General features: G+C 41.8%; 1 protein-coding gene across 3 annotated transcripts in view; it reads right to left on the bottom strand.

Moving 5' to 3' along the window:
- The window catches only part of LOC134866575 (SPRY domain-containing SOCS box protein 4-like), a 63250-nt gene that overhangs the window by 43321 nt on the left and 456 nt on the right, over positions 1 to 19473 (bottom strand). The window contains exon 2 of one of the 3 annotated variants that reach the window (XM_063886802.1): positions 7234 to 7312. The exons of 1 other annotated variant lie outside the window; for it this stretch is intronic. The gene's annotated coding sequence lies outside the window, so the exon portion shown is untranslated. Of the gene's footprint in view, positions 1 to 5083; positions 5756 to 7233; positions 7313 to 19473 lie in introns of those variants that run through there. One more of the 3 variants, XM_063886803.1, reaches the window with a different exon arrangement.

Below are 19473 nucleotides of genomic sequence, written 5' to 3'. Positions count from 1 at the left end.
GTTTGGATAACTTTGTTGTAGCTGACAGGGTGGGTACACAGAGGGATTTAGAAGACAGGAATTATGTTTAAATATGCAGAAAATATGTTTTGTTTGTTTGGTTTTTTTCTGCACAATTTTCTGCATCTGATTGTCAGCACCAGTAAGTGTAAAGTGTACAACTCTGTATTAATCCACTAAAACACATTTCTGTACATTGTTAAGTTTTTGTACTGCCTGATAAAGGGATTCAGACCTTATTGAATCCTGAAGAAGATACTAAAGATTCTGTGTGACATTAAAGCTTCAAACGAAGAATTGAACCTGCGCTACATCCCCCATCTTCCCTGCTGGACCCTGCCATAAATTGCTCCCTGATTTTCTGCCTCAAGGCACATTCACACTTAAGGAACACCATGGGGTCTGGGAAGAGTGCGTGTGTGTGTGTGTGTGTGTGTGTGTGTGTGTGTGTGTGTGTGTGTGTGTGTGTGTGTGTGTGTGTGTGTGTGTGTGTGTGTGTGTGTGTGTGTGTGTGTGTGTGTGTGTGTGTGTGTGTGTGTGTTGGAGAGAGAAGGAGTAAATCTGTAGGACAATGGGTGCCCTGTCCTCACCCCACACACAGAATTAGGGCTATGGGCTCACAGCTGAGCAGCTTATTGACAATAGAAACTGCAAGTGTCTGTGCATGTGCATTTGTGGGTGTGTGTATGTGTGTATGTGGGTGCGCATGCTGCCTCCTGCCAACACACGTGTCAAACACAAAGCCATCCAACTGCCCACAAGGCCCATGGGAGAGAGGGGTCGACGGAGAAGGGGGGGGGGGGGAGGATGGATGGAAAAGGAGAGGAGGAGTACAGATGAAAGGAAGTGGGAGGAACAGGGGTCTGCTGCGGGGTGAAGGGTGAGGGCAGTTAGAGGGAAAGAAAAAAGAGGAGTAAAAGAGAAACAGTAGATGGTAAGGTTACTGGGTACAGATGGCCGAGAGACAGAGAGAGAGAGTGATGCCATTTTGGACGAAGTAATAGAGGAGGAGAGATGATGAAGGACACATGGGCGGATTTGGTAATCAGACGATCAGCTGGTGTTTTCAAATGTAAACCTGATTCATCATTATTATTTTCCTGTATTTGCGAGAACCTGAATCATTAGTGACAATTAGATATTTAGGGAAAATATGCTAAATTACTTGATTGAAGTAGATAATTGATCAATACCATTTGGGTTTTTACTGGTTATTATGTGTTGGACTATTTTTTGGGTGTTGGGAGACATCACTCCAACAATCCAAGAAATAGTCTGTCAAATAACCCCGTAAAATATGTTTTTCCTCTTAACTTCCCTTACGTTTATAAAATACTGCTGCTTCTATGGAGTACTTTTTTGTTTATATGTTTTTCTTACTGACATTGCCTTTTTATTTAATAATTAAGTGTACTTTTCCTTTTGCCTTCAATCTGCACTCTATCTATGCTGCTGTAATGCTGTACAATTCCTACTGCGGGACGAATAAAGGATTTCCGATTTCAGATATTTATGAATAAACATTGCTTTGTTGTCAGTTTTTGTTGTGTTATGCGTGGAGATGTCTGCTTTCTCTGAAAATATAATACATAGGTGGCACTCGGCTTGTGCTGGTCAAAGCGGCAAAAAATACATCTGAAAAACTCAACAGCAGGTGTAGTTTGGGAGAGAAAATTGTTCCTATTCTCAACTGTGGATTCTCTCTCATAACGGGGTAATGTTATTCCTCTAGAGTGCCATTATGTTCAGGAGAAGGCCGACATCCCTACAGCAAATATCTTCAACGCTGCACCTTGATAATTCACACTGCAGGTAATAGGAATATCTGTATTTTTGGGAAGCACTGGTCCTTTAAAGGAGAAATGTCTTTATATCTGAAAATTGTCCACATCTTACTCTGACTTTGAGAACATGGTAAGAAGACAAGAACACCAACATTCAGCTGTCATATTGCATGAACACTAAAGAAAAGCGGACTGAAACACACAGGCACTCCTTTCCCTATTACACGCGCATCGATACAAATGCAGCCGTCTGAGTACAGCAGGTAGGCATTAACTCAGCCTGGCTGCACAATCAATGAAGGTAAATTGAGGCAGCAGGAGGGACAGACAGTGATCTGCTGCTTTCATTTCCCCTCTCATCCTCTCTACCCATTAAAACAAAACCTTCCCATGTCTTGTTTCATTATACGAAAGCTCTTTAAGTGAGTCCCAGTCTCACTTTGTACAGCACACATGCAGCTTTCCTTCTCTTTCAAGCTTCTGGCTCTCTGCACAGTAGAAACTCTCTGTTTTGATTAAAAGCCAAGTATCATTACTTTAGACACATAAAATGTTGTTAAAAGCTGCAAAATATTCCATCTGCACATATTTATTATTGTTTGCTGTTCAAAGTCTTGTTTTTGTACGCTAGAAAAAGGTAGTAAGTCAAAGTATCGAAAATAGTGCAGACACTCTAAAACTGAAACAACTAAAAGCCTTTTGAATTATTTGGATTTGTATTTCTATCTATATATCTCTATCCAAGCAATTATGACATGTTTTCACACTGACATACACTGAGTGCTGAATGCTCGTGGTGTGTTCTCAGACCAGCATTCACGTTCAAATTGTGAAAACTAAAACTTTGTGTAATGATTTCGATTTGTAAATTAAATGATTTGCCTTTTAATTCTGTCTTTTTGTGTCCCTCCTTTTCTCTTTTACAGCTGCCTGATGGCTTCTTTCTCCCCTCATCCACTTCCGTTCAGCCCTTTATACCCTATCCTCCCTCTCCCAGTGCTTCACATCTCCACTATCTCTACTCATCCATCCATCAATTCAGCACCTGCCTCTCCACGCCTCTCCTCCCACCTTTTTCCATCGCCAACCCTCTGACACTCCCCTCCCTCTCTGTGCCCTCCCTTTTTGTCCCCACCTCCTCCCTCCAACATCTGCTGGTGTGCGTCTGTCGCTGCTGACCCTTCGTTGCCACATGCCAAGTCCTCCTTGTGGTGTCCCACGGAGACCCTAAATCACTAACACACACACAGATTGGCCTGTGATAGGTGGCTGTCTCCCACCCACAGAGAGCGACAAAAGCCCACAAATGTAACCTCTGATTGCAGACTCTCATTACATTGCTGTTTCATTTGTCAATTAAATGTCTTATAAAGGCCAAATCCTTCAATTAAAAAGTTCCTGGACAACGTGTGCAGAGAATTTCAACGGATTTAAGATCCTCACTCTGAAGCGCTGATTAGATTACACTGACACACCAGCGCCGACACTCACATTGGTTTGTAGTCTTAAGACACACTGGCTCAAAGCTAATGGAAACCTTTTTGCTGTTCAGCTAAATAAATGTTTGACATAAAGTTAAAAAAAATGGAATCAGTGTCTTTATCAGGGGTAGTAAAGTAATATTGGTAAATCTATTCACTGGCAAACTTATAATGTCCTTAGAGTTGAGCTTGTGCTCAGGCTGCAACAATATGAACATTGTTGCCATAGGGCAATACAGAGAAAACCACAGGGATGTGCCCACAACATCAATTCGCCCTCCAACTCACTTTTGCTAGTTATTGTGGCTCATGGCTTTCCAAACTTTATTATTATATCAACATGATTCACACGTATGAACAGGTCTTAGCTTTATCTATATTATTCTAAGTTTAGTGCCTGAAAATCTAAAGGTGCTACAGTAAATGAGATAAATAACCAAAGAATAGACACACACACACACACACACACACACACACACACACACACACACACACACACACACACACACACACACACACACACACACACACACACACACACACACACACACACACACACACACACACACACACACACACACACACACACACACACACAGCTATTGCCACAATTGCTTATGTGTTCATCTCTTGAACTTGTAACTATTATATGATGTTCAGGACTGAGACAGTGCACCTTATCCGTTGTTCAGTCTACATTAATACATCAATGTCATGTTATCAATAAAAGCAGAAAAAGATATCCAGTTATCTTGAATGCACACAGCAAAATAACACATAATAACTGCGTAAAGACTCCTGTACTTACACATTTTTAGTTTCCTTACTGCCTATATCTTCATCGTTGCGGTGCTGTCGCAGCATGGGATAAAATCTGTCTGTTACAGCAGCGTTTCAATTTCCCATCAACTCCCGAGTTTCATATTTTCTACCACCACACTGCAAGAGACTAATTTACAAAATTTGATATTAGCCCTGTCACACGATGTAATAGGCACTCTGTTGTTGTACTGTAGACGTCCACGGAGAGCCCCCCCACCAACTCTGACATATGTGTTGTTTTTATCTGTCCCACATCCTTATTTCTGCGTGTTTATATTTAACTCAGCAAAACAGAGATTAAACAATTCCATAACAAAACATAACTTGTATATATGTCAAGACTGAAACACCTGAAGGATATCGATCCTAGTTAAAGATCTGTTTGAAACTTCAAAACCAGAGGAATCTGAGGGCTAGAATAGCAAGAATTTTTATTGAACAAATAACTATTCATATTTTTAAGAAGTTCAAAGGGTGCCCTGCAGCCAAATCTTAACATATTGCATGTATCCTATATTTGCAAACACTGATTCTTTCTTCTTCAGATTATTTTGGTCCAAAAATGAATATTGTGTTCAGAGATGTAATATTAGACATGAGGGAAAAAAGAAGTGCAAAATGAAAAGTATGAGAAAGCAAAGTTATGCAGAAAACATTTAAAAAGATGAATAGTTCCATTTATGAAAGACGTGCTTCTAGATAGTTAGTAACTACACAAACACCACTTAAAGGCTCTTTGTAACTGCATTGTCTGTCTTGGTAGACAAACAGACACACACACAGTGTAGAGCTGAGTGAAAGCTGCCCACACACACACACACACACACACACACACACACACACACACACACACACACACACACACACACACACACACACACACACACACACACACACACACACACACACACACACACACACACACACACACACACACACACACACACACACACACACACACACACACACACACACCACCCCCCCCCACCCACCCACCTTGTCAGGTGAAGGGTGTCACGTAGGAGATGTCAAGCAGCTTAAAGAAGTGTCGAGGACTTGAGAGTGGAGTGAGTGATATCGAGCAACATTCTGGTCAACACAGCCGCACCACCAGCAGTTTCTCAGCCCGCAGCAACTCAGCGGCTCATGGCAGCTCCGTTTCCTCCAGACAGACTGTGGGGAAGCCGGAGGCCGCTGCACTAATCTACTTTACTTTGGGATTAGCAGCTCTCTGCAGGTGCCACTCACTGTCCCTCAGTCTCCGTCCGGACCTCTCTAACACTCTCCCTCACTCATGACTCATGTCCCCGTGTGTGTCCGCCCTGCTCTTACCTCCTCAAATCAGTGTTCTAACATAGAGCCGGTATTTGAGTCTTATTTTGATCTGTCTGCTTTTTATTAATGATGCCAATATCATCTGTCATTCTTCATCAGTAATCAAGAGGAGGGATGAGGGGTCCGGATGTAGTCTATATAGACGGCTTGTTGGATGTTCCAAAAGCATCAGACACCCCCTCCTCCCCACACAACTCTCTGCTGTCAGACTAGGGGGGTCTTTGTCAGTATATTTCTGTGACTTTCTGAAACTCATCACACTAATTCACACTCGACTGACACTGCCATTGTCAAGTTTTGTGGATGGTTCGAACTTCTCTGCCTTTCTTTGTATGTTTGTTCTAAAATGTGCGAAGTGATCCGCATGTTTAGAGACCCCCACCTCCCTATGATCCCCATAGTTTTATCTGACCTTCAAGACAGGGTCAGACATATCACACACTCTGATGTGGAGCGAATTTATATAGTGGATATACATGGAAATGAAATTGTTCTTAACACAGCTAAATCGGACTATAGAGCTCCTGCGGTCACGTGACTTTTGGTTGGGAGCCACCATTTTGGCAGTCAACATGACCACCGGTGCCAGTGTTTTCTTACCGAGCGAGTATACTTCTCATTTTAATTCAAGTGAAATTCGGCTTTATAGTACAAAATTAGAGAGATTAAATATAAGCGACCCATATAATTCACCCGGTGTGCTTTTCAAGAGCATAACCTCCTGCTCTGAAGACGATGTACCCGACTTGCGCTACGCAGACATCCACAGCTATCTTGTAAGCTTTCCATCAGTGTACTCAGGAGACTCCCTCAGAGCGTACAAAAGCTTGGAGGCTTACAAATGGTGTCAGTCCGGCTTCGTAAACAACATTCAACTGTGGAGTCTTACATCCAAAAACTTCGGCATCATCACTGCAAGGGTAAGTATTAAATTATTCCAGTTTGATAGGCAGTGTCACGTTAGCATTGTTTGTTTATTAGCTTGGCTAGCTACGGAAGTGTCACGTTAGCATGTTTTTTAGCTTGGATTTTATCTTTAGCTTTTTGCAGATATCTTTGCCTGCTCTACTTTGTGCAGTTTAGCCTTCTGCCTTCTGTTAAAAACCTCCAGTCTCGTTTTATGTCTCCTCTTCTCTGGAGATGGAAGGTAATCGAAAATTGAGGGGATAAAATCCGGACTCAACGGATTATCACTCTTTCTCCCTACAAAATAAGAAGGAATATTTCAACACGGGTTTGTTTACCACTAGCTTGCTACAAGCTAACTTGCTAACTGGCTAGGCTGCGCCAGAGCCACACTTGTTGAGTTAAAAAGGGACATCACAGTGTCCGTTAGCTATAATAACTGGGTGCTACTTCTTAAATTAAACTAATTAAATTTAATTAAACTGACCAGAAACTTTTTGTAGCATTGTACTGTATTCCTTCACCCACCTGATATGAAGTGATCACTGCATAAGCGAAAGCCAACGGCCGGGGGGTCCCATCTTTCAGTCTTTTTCTGAAGGCTCCTGGCTGTTTTAATCGCTCCAATCCACTTCTCCCTCCTCTCCGCGTCTTTAGGAATGCGATAATACGATACACCTTTCTTTTTCCCACGCCTATTTGTGCAACCTGGTGCACAGCAGTTATCCACCATCCTTGACAGTCTGCCAGTGCCTGTCAATTTACTGCCGCGATGACTGCCAAAATGGCTGCCCCTGTCGTATCTCGTCACGTGACCAGCATATATGACATCATCTGCAGGAGCTCTATATGGAATCTGAGTAGGGACCACAAACTGGATTATTAAGTATATTAGTGTAACTCACTGTTCTCTCTATTCTCCGACAGGTTCAAAAAAGTAACCACTAGCAGTGATGAATGGGGGAGTCGGGAAACAGCACCTTCCTGTGAGGTAAAGAGAGAGAAGAGTAAAGCTGAATGTGGCATCAGAAAGAGCTTATACATTCAGACTGCAGCTATCTGCTCTGCTGAGGGTTAAAGGTCAAACTGATGAATATCTTCCCCTGAAAACAAAAGACCTCGGCTCATTATACATCAACCTCGCGGTAAACACCCTCGTATGTCGGACGATCTAATGTTGCCATGACAACTACAGAAGTACAGAGGAGGTGCGCTAGCACGTAGAGACAGACGGGTGTGCAGGCGACACGTTTCTGTAGGATGGAGGCCTACACAGATGATGTCTCCGCTGTACGCGTGACAAGAGGAGTGGAGGATGTATAGAGCCAAATATAGGAACAGAATAATGAGCTTCTTATCATCTTCTCCATCGTTTCCATATCTCCTCCGCTTTCCTGCTCGCTCCATCTCCATGTCATTTTCACTAACCACCCCTCCCCCTTAAATGGAACCAAATATTTCCCTAGGGCCACTCTCCCGTATAAAAGATATATATTATACCGGGAGTTTTCAATTATGTGTCGCCAGAAAGCTTTTCTCAATAAAATCTCTAAAAAAGGTGAGGACAGGATATTGATATTGACGAGTTCTACACCTCAAGCAAGTCAGATTGTGGCAGCTCATGAATCCAGCGTACAATTAAATCAGCACTGTTGACTTCATATTATTAGAATGGTAACTAAATATATCCTCGAACCATAAAAAGGGCAGAAGTCCTATGTGATTAATCATTTCGGAAGTAGAAATAACAGATTCTGGGTATTTCTGCTTGAAAATGGGCCCAAAACGATTAAGCGCTTATCAAAATTGTTTAATAGTTAAAGCAACGACTGACTATTAGATTAATCCACTAATTGCTTTATGTCTTATCCACACTCTAGCTGTCTCTATCTGTCTCTCCTTCCTACACACAGACACATGCTCCCGGGTGTTCAGATTCTCTGGTTTCACAGCCACCTCCTGTTTCTTTGACTAATTCAAGGCGATGAGATCTGTTACAGACGCAGATAACCCAGCTTGGAGGCATGAGCCCTGAAGAAAGCTGATGCTTTTTTCTTCTTTCTTTAGACTAACAGTCGCCATCTGCCATTTAAATACAAGCACCTGTTGGTTTCCGGCCAAGGGACCGTGGAGAGGAAGAGGACAAACATCTGGCTCACATACGCCTGTCTCTTTGTCACTGTACCTGTCTCATATCCTGCCCCTGCCCACGGATCCCTCCATCTGAACTGGCAGACTTCAGTCTCCATCGTAAAGAAACATCTATCCTCCTTTTGATTTCTTCTTCCACTTACACATGCTCCAGTATCTGACCCAGATCTTGGCTTAATGAATAACAAAACTGAATGGATGAATAAAACATAAGTGGGGGATGCTCTCCCTGTTATGTGAACCTCGTGCCCTTAACATCTATTGCACTAGCTTTTCACCCATCTCTCTCTTCCTCTCTCAAATACAAACATTTTCTACTGCTCGTTTACACACATTGGATTCTACTCAACGTCTCCTGTAATCCCACACAAGTGCTAGAGTATGCTTCTCCTCTCACTTTCTCTTTACCTCTCTCTATCTCTCCGGTGTGATTTAGTATGCGGTGGTAAAGTGCTGACTGAGATGACACAGTGTTCTGCTCTAAGTGTTCTCTGAGAGCTCCAGTACACTCTTTTTTGTATCGAGTTGGTTGTGTGCTCAAAAGCTGTTGAAAGTGTAGCTGGTTTCAAATGCCACACCGAGGTATTTTGTCGAAAATGTGATGATTCTGGAGATAATGCTCGTGGTGTAATCCAAAATAAAGACCAAGTCACAGCTAATAATACAGGAGGAAGAAGAGCCTTTTGAACTGATTCGGGTGCGCTTTTATTGCAACAAAAAGCAAATTGCATGTGTAATCCCCAAACAAAACACTGAGATGGCATGGAGAGTGACAAAGCACGAGGAGGTAAACGAGTGCTGCTTGGTAAAACGAATTACCGCTACAATGAAAATGTTCTATGCTATTGAAAAAGAGGCCAATTACACTGAGTAAATCACAAAATAATTACGTTTGTGCTATTGAATTAGAAAGGTATTTGTGGGTACAAAGTGTTACTGAATATTGCCACTCATTGTGCCTTCAAAGCTAAGCATTTATTTGTGATAATATATTAATAACGTCTTCTATTGTGCCAAAAAGACCAGGTTTAAGTCAGCGGCCATAAAATTAAATAAAAATCAGGCCAACACAAACTCAGGATCATCCTTGCAGATTAACCTAAATTGTGCATTTGTACAAGCAACATTATCAGCATATAAGTTAAGCATGTTTTTAACAGTTTTCTTTGGATAGTGATAAGAAAAATAAAGCTTTGTGTTGTATAAAACAAAAACAGTCTCAAAAACTGTGCTTTCAGGGTACTCAGTTCTAGCATAACAAACTGAATCCTGGTCTCAAGTTGTTCGTCAAACTCATGTTGATATATAAACAGCAGGTTCCCCACTGGTGGAAAAAATAAAGAAATCACACACTGTCCACATCAATCACTAGAAGTTCTGACTGGACTCCTGAACACACTGTGCCAATCAAAGCCCACTGCAGGGCTTATTGCCTTTCAGCTGCACTGACAAGCAAAAATTGTGTGAGGGAGAGTGATATTTGACATTTTTATTATAATGACATATCCTCTCTAGGTCCGAAAATATCCACTAACTTAAACAAAACAAAAACAAAAATGTGCCAAACCATCCCATTACATTTGATCAAACAAAACAAAATGTGAAAGTGTTACACAGCCCTGTGACCGAATGCAGGCTACACTGGAATGGTTTATTTATTTAAATGCTCAGCTAATAAATAAAGTATGCATAAATAGATATAAAATGACCTTTAAAAGAAAAACATTGTTTCTGCCTTTTACTGGCAGCTGAACATAAACATGCGCATTAATATTCATAAACACACGGCTGCTGTTTATGACATTATAAGCCTGTCAAGTGCAGCAACTGTTTACAGTTGGTTGATGAACAGCGACTGTATTATGTGATTAAGTGATTACTAACTGCTAACAAACTCTCTCTCTGTCTCTCTGTCTCACCCTCACACACACACACACACACACACACACACACACACACACACACACACACACACACACACACACACACACACACACACACACACACACACACACACACACACACACACACACACACACACACACACACACACACACACACACACACACACACACACACACACACACACACACACACACAGTAAGAGAGTGGGCTCCACTCCCCTCAGACTGGTGACACACCTCATCAAACTTTGGTCTGTTATAAGTGGTGCTGACACGTGTGTTTGTGTGTCTTTAAGCGTCTGCCTGTGTCCATAATCATAGCAGCGTGTGTGTGTCAGCATCTGTGTGGCAGCAGTGGGCCTTCACAGCACGTGGTGGTGGTCTGGTTTCCGCTCAGGCGGCTGTGAAGTGGCCTGATGAAAGCTCCCACATGGAGGCAGCCAGACAAGTCGGATCTCCTGTTGGAACCGCAGCGCTCCAGTGGCTGGACGACAGAGCTTCCCGGTCTGTGTTGCGGATAATTAACAGTGACAGGACATTTAGCAAAGACTTGGGTCGGTTATAGATATAAGTTGTCTTTAATTAATGACTGAGTTCTCAGCGTTCAAGCGGGAACGTTATAGTAATGAGCTACATCAGGGCTTTGGCATGGTATTTGTGTAGTTTCTGAATATTGTGATCATTAAACTCTTGTATCATCCTCAGCTTAAAGGTTTTTTTCTCCAGTGAAAAAATATTGCACTTCCATAAAGTTGGTCGATTCAAAAGAGACAGATTTGTTAAAAGGCTGGTCATAACAGAAGCAGCAGATATCCTGACTTTAAATATGGGTCAGATCCCGAAACACACAGGCAATAATATCCCTTGATGCAATTCGATATTGTCTTTGCTAAAACTTTGCTCTTCTCTTATGGGTGGAGTCCTGTTGGACGATAACCCTAGATTTGTGAAACTCCGGTGAGTGAACTTTGCACGTTTTTGCAAATCTATAGGGCTATCATTATCATGTTTAAGACTTGCAAGCGATGACATCACAGGACAAGTCTAGACATTTGTACAATTAATGAGAGAGGCTTATAAATGCTATGTATTGACAATTTAGTAATGACTACGGTTACGTCAAATTTAAGGTACTTTCGTATTTTAATTAGTTTGAGTCAGGAACTCTTTTAAGAGAGTGCCTCTGCCATTGTGTTTATTTGGAAGCTTGTCTGTTATTCAGAGTAAGGCTGAAAGTCCATGGATTGTTTTTTTTCTGGCAGGAAATCGCTGGAAACCTTCAACTAGAAGTGCTCAAATTGTCCACACAATAAATAAAGAGTGCTAGCGCCCTTTTCGTAAAGCCACAAAAGCATTGCCTGAATCGGAAAGAACTGAAATAAGACCTTAACACTAATAAGAAACACTATATGGACACTCGTCCTCATAACTGTTTTATAGGGCCTCAGACAAGTGTAAACCCAAAACCAAACGAGACGTATTTCTGACTTTGTTCAACTTGGGGGGAGGGTGTGACTTTGCGAGTTGTGTTTACAAGTGTCAGACAGCCGACTTTAAATATACAGATAGCGTAGGGGAGAAATTACAGGCTGACAGTCTGTTTAAATAAGTGTTTAGCACAACAAGTTCAGATGTTTCCATAAAAGGGGTCACTGAATAGTTTGAGGAGTTTAAAAGTGATAAAATCCTGTGCTAAGGCCTCACCAGTCTCTGGCTTCTTCTAGCTTCTAATGTGCTGTGATCTTACAGCGACATATGCGTATGGTAGCCCAAGGGATCATTTCTAACTCTTGATCTCAGTTCAGCGGTAATACGTGAGCGCTATGAATTTATAAAACACACCTCACTCCAGTGAATCATTCATACTACCATGCTCTTCTCTATTCTGGGACTAAACATGTTGTGTTCGAAATCCCCACCCTCACTTCTCACCTTTACAGACATCTCCATCTGCAGTGACACACTCCGCTGTACTCCTTCTGCTCTTCTCCTCCTCATCTAGGTGTCTGATCTTTCTCCCACATTTCCTTACACCTCTCTCCCCACATCCCCTCCATCCTTCAGCCTCCCAGACTGACTCATTACACTACAAGCCTCCTTCAAATTGCATTTCCTCTCTCGTTTGCGTCTTTCTCACACGCTTCTTACCTTTTTTCTTCTCTCACACACACAATACCCCTTTACTTCCTCTTTCCTCTCTCCACTGCCACCCTTTCCCCACCCTCCTTTTACCAACCCTCTTTTAGCTTGGATGAGGTTTTCGGGTGTCTGCATTGGTCTTTTCATGCAGCCCTTCCTTCCTCTCCAGCTCTCTCAAACCAAAAAGCATGACTTCCCCCTCCTGTCGCCCCTTGACTCAAAGGCGCCCATCACAGAGTCAATGAGTCACACTTCTCTTCATCCTTGCCATGAGTTAGCATGACATAGCATCAAAAAGGCCTAAAAGCCCCCAGAAGGCACACACACACACACACACACACACACACACACACACACACACACACACACACACACACACACACACACACACACACACACACACACACACACAGTCACACACACACACACACACACACACACACACACACACACACACACACAGTCCATCATTAGCTCCCTATTAAACAATAGGGAGCAGAAGAAACAGCTGCTATCCCAAACCAGCTGCGCTATCATTATCTCTGTGCTGTTTATGTGTGTGTGTGTGTGTGTGTGTGTGTGTGTGTGTGTGTGTGTGTGTGTGTGTGTGTGTGTGTGTGTGTGTGTGTGTGTGTGTGTGTGTTGCATACTTCATTTTTTTCAGAATGCTGACACCTTTGTTCAAGCCAATATTAACTTTTCCTAAATTGGCCGCTTTTGATCATTTTCTGGCCGTCCTCTCTCGCTCTAAGAGTGTGTGTGTGTGTGTGTGTGTGTGTGTGTGTGTGTGTGTGTGTGTGTGTGTGTGTGTGTGTGTGTGTGTGTGAGAGAGCGAGTGTGTCGAAGCCTATCTCCATAATTAGGGCAGACCAGCCACACATGGGTCTCCCCTGACACTTCCCCTCCAAGATCTAAATATTCATGAGACTCTAAACGCTTTCATGAGCTCTGTAATTATGGCCAGAAAATACACGGAGAGAGACAAAGATGGAAAAAAGGGAGAGAGTGGGAGGCAGGGGAGGAAATGCCCTCACACTTTTCTAAAACACCGGCTGTCCCATAGTGTAAGCAATATTTAAGGTACTTTCCCTTTGGTTTTGCTCACTGGACATAGAGAGCTCCATTTAAATGTGAATATTAAAGCCCAGCTGATTCCTCTCTGTGATGAAATGATGCTGGTCCTCTGGTTATAGATGTATTAGAGCTTTAGTATCACAACAGCAATCCTACTCAACAGCCTCAGACCGAAATCGACCTATCAGTCCCAAGAATCAAAATCAATAATCAGTTATGGTGGTAGTTGTTTTTGTTGCTTTTAACAAGGCAAGAGTGTTTACAGCTATTCCTGAATATCCACACTGGAAAATAAAGCGGGGTTAGTTTTAGACATGTCTATAATGAAAGAATAAAACCTGCCTACCCACACAGCTGGAGAGTGGGATATATTGTTGGACTAAGGTACGCACCCAATTATAGAATCAGCAAAGGATACTATTTGATAACGGGATGATCATTGCTGCTGTGTTTACAAAAAAGTTATTTACATGAATGGAGGTTCAGCATACTGAGGCCTTCCCTTATAAATTGATATATTATATATATTGACTAATTACCCTTTGTTACCTTGAATTTGACTTTCTCAATTGCTGGAGCGGTTAACGAAGAAATTAAAAACTGAACAAATCTTTATTAATTAAAGTAAATGGGGGTGGCTATTAACAAAAATATTAAAATTTCAGTTTAAAAACACAAAACGAATAGTAAAAACATATACACTTGGTGTGTATGAACTGATAGCTTCATGTTAATACCACAGGATAGTAATAATCAGGAGATCCTAAATAAAATATTTGTTTTTAATTGTTGCCAATAACATTTTTGGAATTACTGTGCTATTAACGTTTTGCCCAGCTGCAAGGCAACATTTCAGTACAATTCCCTGCGTTAATCTGACATCCAATATTAGAGCGAATATGATGTGTTGTAGCGTGCTGTCTAGTCTATTTTGGGGGTTTTAAGTAAATAGTTGGAGCGACCAGCAAGGATTCCTGTTAACAAAGCGCTCTGAGATGATACATGAGAAGACTTTAAAGCTTTTAGAGAGAGAGAGTGAGAGAGAGAGAGAGAGAGTCTCTGACAGGATATTATTTTGCTTTTCGTAAAACAAAAGTCACCTTAAATCAACCAAGAAGACATTGTTGTTCATGTAGGGCATACAAGAGCACTCAAACCCTGTGCGCATTATGTTTTCACACACATGCCAGCCTTGAATTCCAGGATTAGTCAATCGATGTTATCCAACTGGAAAAGCTATCAGATCGTCTCCTGGAAGCTGTGAAACCACAGCCAGACTGCAGGATGAGGCGGCGGATTCAGAGCCGATTGTCCACATTGACACATAATGACGCTTCACTGACACACAGACACAATAAATCAACATAAAATGACGAATGAGCATGAGCACAGCAACTTACACCCTCCTGTCATCTATATGTTAATGAGCACCTTGCTACTTCAATTCAGAAGCTAAAAGATAGAGTAAATTTCCAATGAGATCTGACAAGATGTCAAGACACGACGAGAGGGACCCACAGTAAAACCCAACAATACGTGACAAGATGAAGGAAGATTGACTAATATGACCATTCACCAGTTTAACAAAAGTGCACATTATCTGTAACTAATCCGTTTGTCACAACACTAATGATTTGATGTTTCCTCTTGAAGGGCCCTGACTCCACTGCTTGACAAACCCGAGCGTATCACACAGGATGACAACAAGATGACAAGCAGCATCAACCTCGCCCTGATAAACTGCTGAGCAAGCTAAAACAAAGAGGAGCAAAGCAACAGTAAAGTTGCACACAAGAGACTTTCAAGAAATAGACAACCTCTCTGCCACTCAGTGGCCTGCCGGGCTCCAGGAGGGATCAACCCATCGTACTTTAAAGTGCACCATTACTGGAGTTATTCTGTCATTGTAATGACCTTTGTGAGTAAGCAGGTACAACACACAAACACACAGTGTGCACACACACAGGTTGCACAGTGCCTGTCAAGGGCAGGAGGAACACATTGTCTTCCTGTTTCTTTTCCCTCTGCTGATGTCTTGACTTTAGAGCGCAGCGGTGCATGAGAGTTCTGTTTTCGTTGAGTGACATGTGTGTATTTGAATATGTGTGTCTGTGTTCAAGAGTGCGTCTGTGATTTTGCTGTAGGCTCAGCAGTCTATCACTGACTTAACAAAAGGCTGCTGCATAAAAAGTAATTCCCACTCCCATCTGTCGGTCTAAGACGCACATTTACATGTCTGTCCTTGGGCGGAAATATTTAAATGAAATGGTGGACTAGACAGACTGACAAAAAGCTATCCAATTATCCATTTCATACATAGCTGAATAAGTTGATTGTCGGATGATTAATCAGCCTAAAGCCATGCTAGTGGCTCAGTAAGCTCTTACTTAGGCACACTGGCGCTTTGAGTAAATGCTAACATTAGCATGCTAACATGCTTACAGTGGCAATTCTAAACAATCTGGTGTATAGCATGTATAATGTTAACCATGTTCATTACCTTAGTTTAGCATATTTGCATGCTAATTGCTAACATTTGCTAATTGGCATTACTTGTACAGCTGAGACACATGTCATTTGGTACTAATTTGGCACTTTTCCAATTCCTAATTGAGATGCCTGCATAACCTTGAGCGTACTTTAATCAGGGTCGGCTGAACAGTTAAACGTATCAGCAGGGGAGCATTCAAGCCAAAATGTATGGGACATAACGTTTCTAAAGATACATTTGTAATGAATTAATATTAACTTTAGTTTATTCTTATTTTTTTGCAAATAGGTTTCTATTCCCCCATATATTATTACTGAACTACATAGTTCTTTACAGATGACGTTTTACTAACTTTTTAAAAATAAAGTTATTAGGAAAAAATACCCAGAGTTTCAGAGAATAGAAAGTTAAGGAATCATAGTTATTACAATTTATCCTTAGAGGGGTTGGATGTTTGTAGACATTTTTATGGAAATCCGTCCAGTAGTTATCAAAATATTTCAGTCTGGACCACAGCCTGACTCGTTGACATCCCTCAAGCGTGAAGATGGCTTGGCTTAAAATCCCGCACATTTACTGGTTCCAGCTTCATAAATATAAGGATGTGTTGCTTTAAGTTGTCTCAAATCTTTGTGTTTAGAAATATCTGTCAGACAAAACATAGCAACGTTAGGAAGTCACTTTCTGCTCTGGGAAATACTGAGATGGTGTTTTTACACTTTCTTTTTTCATACAAAATAACGGATGATGAATCACTAATGAAAAATGTTTGCTAGTTGCAACCGTAGTTCATCACACAGATAGCTTCAAAACACCAATTCAACACTTTGCTCATGCTTGCCAAATGGGACTCTCACCTTTAGAAACACAGCACTCTATGATCTTTTCCGCACCTTCATTGAGACTAATTTGAGGCTTCACAGGTTCAGATCTTTGAGCCTACTGTGGTACTCTACAGTGGCACACTAAAAACACAGTGGGGGAGGCAGGAAATAAAGTAATTTAAAATAATGACAGCTGATGGAAAACAGCTCCTACTGATAATGTTGGCTGTCTTGTCACCATATCACCTAGTGCGTCACTGAATGATGAGCACCGTGACACGATGGGCACTGAGCAGAATGCAGATTAGCAATTTGTCCAGCAACCGGCAAGACAAATTATTTAAATGTTAACTATGTGAGCAAGAGGTTAATTATTTGATGCTCAATAACAGAGTTAAGTCCTCTGCGGTTATTGCCTTTGAGAAGAACCCAATAAAAGTTGCCCATGTCTGCATTTAAATAAGTAATCTGACATCACTGCCACCCTTCTGTACAGGGATTACTCCAACAAGCTTCAGGCAGACGTTCCACTATCTCAGTTTAAAGATTTTTTACCGCTCTACAGATAATGCCAGTCAGTATCTGCTCAGTTTAAGTAGCAGTGACAGGGTGTGATAAGACACAGCCGAGTTAAAAACCCTTATCTGGCCTACAAGCTGAGTCCCATCTGCCTCTTTCCTCACACTGACTCATAATGCTGCTTATTAGTCCTTCTGGAGGGATAAGGGGGACAAGGGGAGATTTTTTTAAGGAGGGAAATAGCAGGAAAGAAAGACAGAGAGGAAACAGATTAGGAGGGAGAGAGCTGAGCAGGAGGAGAGAAAAAATTCAAAGAATGTACAACACTGGAAACGGCAGGAGGAAAAATGCAAATGTGTTTTCTTACACTGAAAACTGCAGGTGTGGAAAAGAAAAACTAACACACAGAGTGTTACTTGAGGTGAAATCAGTTGAAGCATGTTGGATAAGAGTAATTGAAATGTATAAAACAGCTTTATTGCTATCATGTGTGAAAGCAGTGGCGGATTAGGATTAAAGTACTGAAAGCAGCTGAAGTGTACTGAAGACTATCAGAATTTCACAAACAGTCGGAAAAGTTCCACTGAAGTTGAAGCGTCAGCAGTTAAAGTGTCAGTGAGTTCAAGAGCTGAAGAGGCAGGAACGCAGAAGAACAGGACAGGAAACAAAGCGCTGTGAGGAGGCAGGCGAGGAAGATGTATGCAACATAATGTTTGATGGGGAATACCAGGGGAAGTGCCAAACAGGAAGGAGAAGAGGGGGAAAGTACAAAAGTATGGATGAAAGATTAAAGAGAAGGAGAAGAAAAAGGCGAGGGGAGGTGCTGGTGAGCAGACTGGTCTCCCGCAGTGACCGGCTGGTCAGATCCAGCAGACAGATAAATGACTCCCTGTCAACATTACAATGCTCCATCTCCTCCTCCTCCTCCTTCATCTCTCCATCCCTGCATCTCTCTCCCCACCAGCCACCCCTCCCTTATCCCGACAGGTCATCAATCAACCAGGAAACTCCACCCACACAGGCTCTGCACACATACACACACACACGCACACACACACACACACACACACACACACACACACACACACACTCTCTTTTTAGCCTTTCCCTTGTATTGAACCTAATGAAGATGCTGCACACATGTGAGGAGGGAGTGACTATACCACCGTTTCCACTGATCTCTCTCCTTTACCGTTCCTCTCCCTACACTCTCAGCAGCTCTTCTTTTACAGTCTCTCTCTACTCCTCCCCTTCCTGCTCTTACCATCTGCACTCCATTTTTTATGTCCTTGTCACCTTACCCATCAGAGCCGAGTAAATGTCAAGGTGGACCCACAGAGAGAATTCATCACTAATGGGAGTTCTGCGAGGAAAGGCATTGTTACCAAATGGATTTTAACTATCTAAAAACTACTGTGGTTATAGAGAGACACTTCCCGTGGCACTTCTGTTGAATATTAAGATTAAAATACAAAACAGCAAATGTTGGTTGTTAAAGGTTAATCTTTTTGAAACGAAGGTAACTTTACATTGACAGTGCACTTTGTATAACCCAGTGTTTTCTAACCAAGATCCCTCAGATATCAGAAGAAAAGTCAGAGGGAGGGGTTAACAGTTTTGACTAACATTATAAATCTTCTCTCATTTATTGTGAAATACCAGAGAGTTTCACCTGTTTATGGCTGTCAAACGCTCAAATTAAACAATCTCAGAAATATCACTTTGGGTCAAACTACTCTGAAAGACAAGCAATGATTGACAAGGGGTCCTCACAAGAGTTGGATCCCATTCAAGAGGTCAAGATCACAGGTCATGATGAGCCACAACGTTCTTGAACTACTGGTATACCTTTTGAATCCAGGGTTTCTTTGGATTTCTAATAAATGCACAACTCTCATTGCTCATTTATAATACATCCCTTTACACCACTTACATGCAATACCGTGATTCAGTCAACATATCCATCACATCACTGTGTGAGGTAGGACGACAGATGAGGTGCTATTGGTGTGAGAGGTAAACACAATATGTCATTACATGACA

The sequence above is a fragment of the Eleginops maclovinus genome, chromosome 6, assembly GCF_036324505.1.
Source record: "Eleginops maclovinus isolate JMC-PN-2008 ecotype Puerto Natales chromosome 6, JC_Emac_rtc_rv5, whole genome shotgun sequence".
Classification (NCBI taxonomy): domain Eukaryota; kingdom Metazoa; phylum Chordata; class Actinopteri; order Perciformes; family Eleginopidae; genus Eleginops; species Eleginops maclovinus.
Note: the sequence above shows the minus strand (reverse complement) of the source record. Positions and strands in the feature narration are given on the sequence as shown.